Source organism: Chrysemys picta, chromosome 2 (genome assembly GCF_011386835.1).
Source record: "Chrysemys picta bellii isolate R12L10 chromosome 2, ASM1138683v2, whole genome shotgun sequence".
In the NCBI taxonomy this organism is placed as follows: Eukaryota; Metazoa; Chordata; order Testudines; family Emydidae; genus Chrysemys; species Chrysemys picta.
In genome coordinates, this window is record NC_088792.1 from 177,606,061 (window position 1) to 177,612,099 (window position 6,039).

Genomic DNA, 6,039 nt, shown 5'->3' on the forward strand with positions numbered 1-6,039 from the left:
TAGCAGTTGAGTGCAAGTATGTTAATCAGAGACCAAGAATCCAAAGTCCTATGAGTCCTGGTCAGGGCCGGTGCAAGGATATTTTACGCCCTAGGTGAAACTTCCACCTTGCGCTCCTCCTCCCACTCCCCCCGGAGCATCGCTTATTATAAACTTTCAAAAATGAATACTGCATAACGTGGCATTGTTCATTAGAATTAATACACGTTCAGCTTATGGGGAAGGGTGAACTACCTGCCAAGCTCTTAAGAGAAACTGAAGCATAGGAGGAGATGAAAGGAGACTCGAGGAGCTTGTTTTGTTTACCTTAACCAAAAGAAGGCTGAGGGGGGAAAGGATTGCTCTCTTTAAATATATCAGAGGGATAAATACCAGGGAGGGAGAGGAATTATTTCAGCTATGGATATAAACTGGTCGTCGGGAAGTTTAGGCTTGAAATTAGATGAAGGTTTCTAACCATCAGAGCGGTGAAGTTTTGGAATAGCCTTCCGAGGGAAACAGTGGGGGTGAAAGACCTATCTGGCTTTAAGATTAAGCTTGATAAGTTTATGGAGGGGATGGTTTGATGGGACAAAGTGATTTTAGACAATAAGTCAATAACGTGCCATCGCTGGTAATTAGTAACAATGGTCGATGATGGGATATTAAAAGTTACTACAGAGAACTTTTTCCAGAGGGTCTGGCTAGAGAATCTTGCCCGCATGCTCGGGGTTCAGCTGATCGCCATATTTGGGGTCGGGAAGGAATTTTCCTCCAGGGTAGATTGGAAGAGGTCCTGGAGGTTTTTCGCCTTCCTCTGAATGGGTGGGGCAGGGGTCACTTGCTGGAGGATTCTCTGCGACTTGAAGTCTTTAAATCATGATTTGGGGACTTCAACAGCTGAGTCAAGGGAGAGAATTATTCCAGGAGTGGGTGGGTCAGCTTTTGTGGCCCGCATCATGCGGGAGGTCAGACTAGATGATCATAATGGTCCCTTCTGACCTTAGAGTCTATGAGTCTATGAGTCATAGGACATTTTGTGAGAACTAAAATCTTCCCAGTCTATCATGTCCAGAGGCAAAGCCAAGCTAGCTGCTGCTCTCCAAGAAACAATAGCAATAATGACCTTTACATAAAATGATATTTATCCAAAATGAAAGTTGGAGAACACTCTTTTTTCATGCGATGCGTATACCTTGAACAGCACACTGAACACTTAGAGAGTTAATACCCATTCAGATGGAACAAATTGTCAGTTCCATGTAATTGATGATTAAACACCAAATTCAAGTATACCGCCCCTTTACCAGATATTGAAGACTAGCAGGAATATCAATCTATCTTAGTTTTACACTTCTGCCAATCACAATAGCATCTGAGCACTTTTGACATAAAATCAATAGCAAAATCCCTTGTGCACTTCATGATGTCTCTAGTACTTCTCCTTTTACAGGGTCAGAACTCTGCTTGGGCTGGGGGAGTCTTGCGGTGGACTGGACTTGGGGGGAGGAGGGAGATAAAAGGCCACAATCATCTTATTACTATTACAATGTATATATTTTAATTATAGAAGTAACTTTGTCTCCTACTTCACTACTTGCTTTGGATTTGAGGACCTAAAATGCATATACCAGCTCATGCCACTAGAGTAATAGATGTCCCTTCAAGACTGATTTAAAGTAAATCTGTGGGGGCTCCACTACCTTCTCTAGAAGGAAAGAAAGATTTCAGGGAGGTCAGTAGTAGCTTGCTCACCTCTTCCCTTTTTTTTTTTTTTTTTAGCATTTTTTGTCTTCATAGGGAGGCTTGGCATCAAATGGGAACAGCAGATATACATTCAAGTTTTTGATTTTTGTTCTTGCTCAGTTCTGATCAAGTTATCAAGTTAATAGTACTTCTGTGAGATCTACTACTAATAAGCTATACATAAGAGCTAGCTAACATTATTTTGCAGTGTTCATGTTGTTGTGTTGGTCCCAAGATATTAGAGAGACAAGGTCAGTTAGGTAATATCTTGTATTGGTCCACCTTCTATATTGATTAAATTAAGTCTAGGTGCCTCCAGACTGTCTAGCGAATGTTTTTGGCTGATGCAATTTATTGGTTTATACTCGCTCCTCTGTCACTAAGAGACACGCCCCGGCGCCCGCCCACTCTTACCCCGTTCCAGCCCTCTCGTAAGTCTGGGACCTCAACCTCCGCCCATCTATCAATCACGCAACACCCCTACCCATGCGGCCCGGCCCGGAACCTGGTGTCCGGGGAATTTCTCCAGCAGCTGGGAGCAGAGATCTGCTCAGAGCTGGAACTTCTGCTGCCTGAAGTAGCTCCAGGCCTGGAGCAGGAGCTCCATCTCCAGCCCCATCCTGCCATGTGGGGTGGACCTGGACCGGTCCCGCACCCAGCACCGACTGGCCTCCTCCCCTCAGAGCTGGTGTCCCTCTGCCAAGCAACGCCCGAGTCGGGGCCTAGCGGGAGCAGAGGTGGCCAAGCAGCTGCCTGAGAAACAGCACAGCCCGCTTTTTGGCGCCCCCCAAATCTTGGTGCCCTAGGTGGACACTTAGTTTGCCTAGTGGTTACACTGGCCCTGGTCCTGGTCCCTCTAGGGCTCCTGGCAGCTAGCTGAACCGTGTGGGACACTGGCTGCCACTCAGATGGACAGCCCTGAGTGACAGGCGTGCCACTCACTAAATAACCTGCAGTTGTTAGGGAGATTATGGCTGTCACATGACTAACTGTCATGACCTTTCTCCTCCTTAATTTGAAAAAGGCTGAAAGGGCACTAAATCATCTGAGGAAATGGGTATCCAAGATGGAGGCTTAGCTGTCCTTTTACAAATCCAAGATGGACATTACATAAAACGGGTCAGAAACAGATTTTATCCAACACACTAAGCCCTGCTTTTTGTCCTATGACTACAGAGGTGTTAATGGGCCACTCTACGTTGAATAGTCTCTTACAATACATGCTAACTATTTATGCTAAACAATCTGTGACACTGAAGACCTGAAAAAAGAACAGGAGTACTTGTGTCACCTTAGAGACTAACAAATTTATTAGAGCATAAGTTTTCGTGGGCTACAGCGCTTATGCTCTAATAAATTTGTTAGTCTCTAAGGTGCCACAGGTATTCCTGTTCTTTTTGCGGATCCAGACTAACACAGCTGCTACTCTGAAGACCTGAAGAAATGCAGCTCAAAAGCTTGCCTCTCTCACCAACAGAAGTTGGTCCAATAAAAGATATTATTTCACCCACTCTCCCATGCAGTACTGACACAAATAAATGAAGTGATGTATGGAATCCCATTAGGCAGCAGGACCAGGCCCGAAGTTATGCATCAAGATGATCTGAGGAGGTACTAGGGAAACAAAGGGCCAGAACCTCAGAAAATGGCTAGAAAGCTGCCCTAAAAAGTCAACCAGGATTTCTCCTGTCATAGGAGAATCTGGCAAGTGGCCTAAACCCAACAGAGCTGGCTAGGGGGGCATGCTGACGTTGCAAGAGGAAGAGGCATTTTGAGGCCAGGCCTGGACCACGTTATGCCCTTTTAGAACTTCAGCCAGGAGAATGGTCACCAGGTGGCCTTAGCATCAAAGCAGCAGGAAGGTGGCCACCCCCCCCCAAGTTGTGTCATTTGTGAGTTCAGCACAATTGAGGATTTGGCCCTGAATCTTATCTTGACTTTACCACTCGAACCACAGAACACAACTGCAGATGGTGAGGCTGACAGAGCTGTGACAGGAGAGCAGGATGGACAGTATCACTCACTGGTGTAACAGGTGGCACACCACAGGACTCAGTTGTAAGTGGAACCCTCCCAACCTGCTCAAGAAAACATTTAAGCAGAAAAAATGCTCCAAAAAGATTGGGATGGGAATAAAATAGATTTGTGGGAATAGTACCATGGGAAATCCTGAGAAGAAATCTATGAGCCAGATTCTGCAGCCTTAGAGTAATACCTTGCTCATGGAGCAATCCCACATAAATAGATCTATACACAGAGAGGAGGGATAGCTCAGTGGTTTGAGCATTAGCCTGCTAAACCCAGGGTTGTTAGTCCAATCCTTGAGGGGGCCATTTAGGGATCTGGGGCAAAAATCTGTCTGTCTGGGGATTGGTCCTGCTTTGAGCAGAGGGTTGGACTAGATGACCTCCAGGGGTCCCTTCCAACCCTGATATTCTATAAATCAGTTTTTACATCTAATATTGCTTATTTTTGTTACTTTGTCTTTTCTGATCCATGCATGACCCATTCTAGATGTCATGATGTCAAGTTGTAAAGTTTCTGAAGATGCCCTAAGCTCTAAACAGAAAAAGAGAACCACCATAACAGCGGTTTTCAACCTTTTCTATTGTAACTCTGGACAAATGTTGAAACCTTTTAGAATCCTGCAAAATATTTGGCCTCAGCAGTTTCTTGCAGTGATGATTTCCATCGGCTAATTGTACATTGGATGAAAAAAGGTTTCCTTCGATCACTTAAAAAAATAAAATTAAATTAAAAAAAAGGGCTAATGAAATCACATCATGAATTGCTTATAGGTAAGAATTTTATTTGAAACTCTTTATAGAGAGGTTTCAGAGTAGCAGCCGTGTTAGTCTGTATCCGCAAAAAGAACAGGAGTACTGGTGGCACCTTAGAGACTAACAAATTTATTAGAGCATAGGCTTTCGTGGACTACAGCCCACTTATGCATCCGAAGAAGTGGGCTGTAGTCCACGAAAGCTTATGCTCTAATAAATTTGTTAGTCTCTAAGGTGCCACAAGTACTCCTGTTCTTTTTATAGAGAGGGTTAAACAGTGGGGACCTTCATAGAATCATAGAATATGAGGGTTGGAAGGGACCTCAGGAGGTCATCTAGTCCAACCCCCTGCTCAAAGCAGGACCAACCCCAACTAAATCATCCCAGCCAGGGCTTTGTCAAGCCTGACCTTAAAAACCTCTAAGGAAGGAGATTCCACCACCTCCCTAGGTAACCCATTCCAGTGTTTCACCACCCTACTAGTGAAAAAGTTTTTCCTAATATCCAACCCAAACCTCCCCCTCTGCAACTTGAGACCATTACTCCTTGTTCTGTCATCTTCTACCACTGAGAACAGTCTAGAAGATCCATCCTCTTTGGAACCCCCTTTCAGGTAGTTGAAAGCAGCTATCAAATCCCCCCTCATTCTTCTCTTCTGCAGGCTAAACAATCCCAGTTCCCTCAGCCACTCCTCAGAAGTCATGTGCTCCAGCCCCCTAATCATTTTTGTTGCCCTCCGCTGAACTCTTTCCAATTTATCCACATCCTTCTTGTAGTGTGGGGCCCAAAACTGGACACAGTACACTAAATGAGGCCTCACCAGTGCCGAATAAAGGGGAATAATCACATCCCTCCATCTGCTGGAAATGCCCCTACTTATACAGCCCAAAATGCCGTTAGCCTTCTTGGCAACAAGGGCACACTGTTGACTCATATTCAGCTTTTCGTCCACTGTAACCCCTAGGTCCTTTTCTGCAGAACTGCTGCCCAGCCATTCGGTCCCTAGTCTGTAGCAGTGCGGGGGATTCTTCCGTTCTAAGTGCAGGACTCTGCACTTGTCCTTGTTGAACCTCATCATATTTCTTTTGGCCCAATCCTCTAATTTGTCTAGGTCCCTCTGTATCCTATCCCTACCCTCCAGGGTATCAACCACTCCTCCCAGTTTAGTGTCATCTGCAAACTTGCTAAGGGTGCAGTCCACACCATCCTCCAGATCATTGATGACCTTGCCCAAGACATGCTGTAAAGGGCTAGTTACATCAACTGCACCAGTGGGTTTTGCAAGTGAAATTGCCGGAGGGCAGTTTTGAACATCCTGATTCAGGATAAACAAGCTTTTGTAAATAAATAATTTACATTAGGTAATACCCTGAATCTAGCTCCCCAGTTTCTCTCCCGGTGGGAAAGCGACCCTCTGCAAATCCCCTAAATCTGCTGCAAAGTGGCAACAGTAATGAACAGAAAGAATGAAGAGTTCATTAGGAGCCCTGTTCAGTTCAGTGGGAGCAGCATTCCACCCCTAATGAGGGTCTGA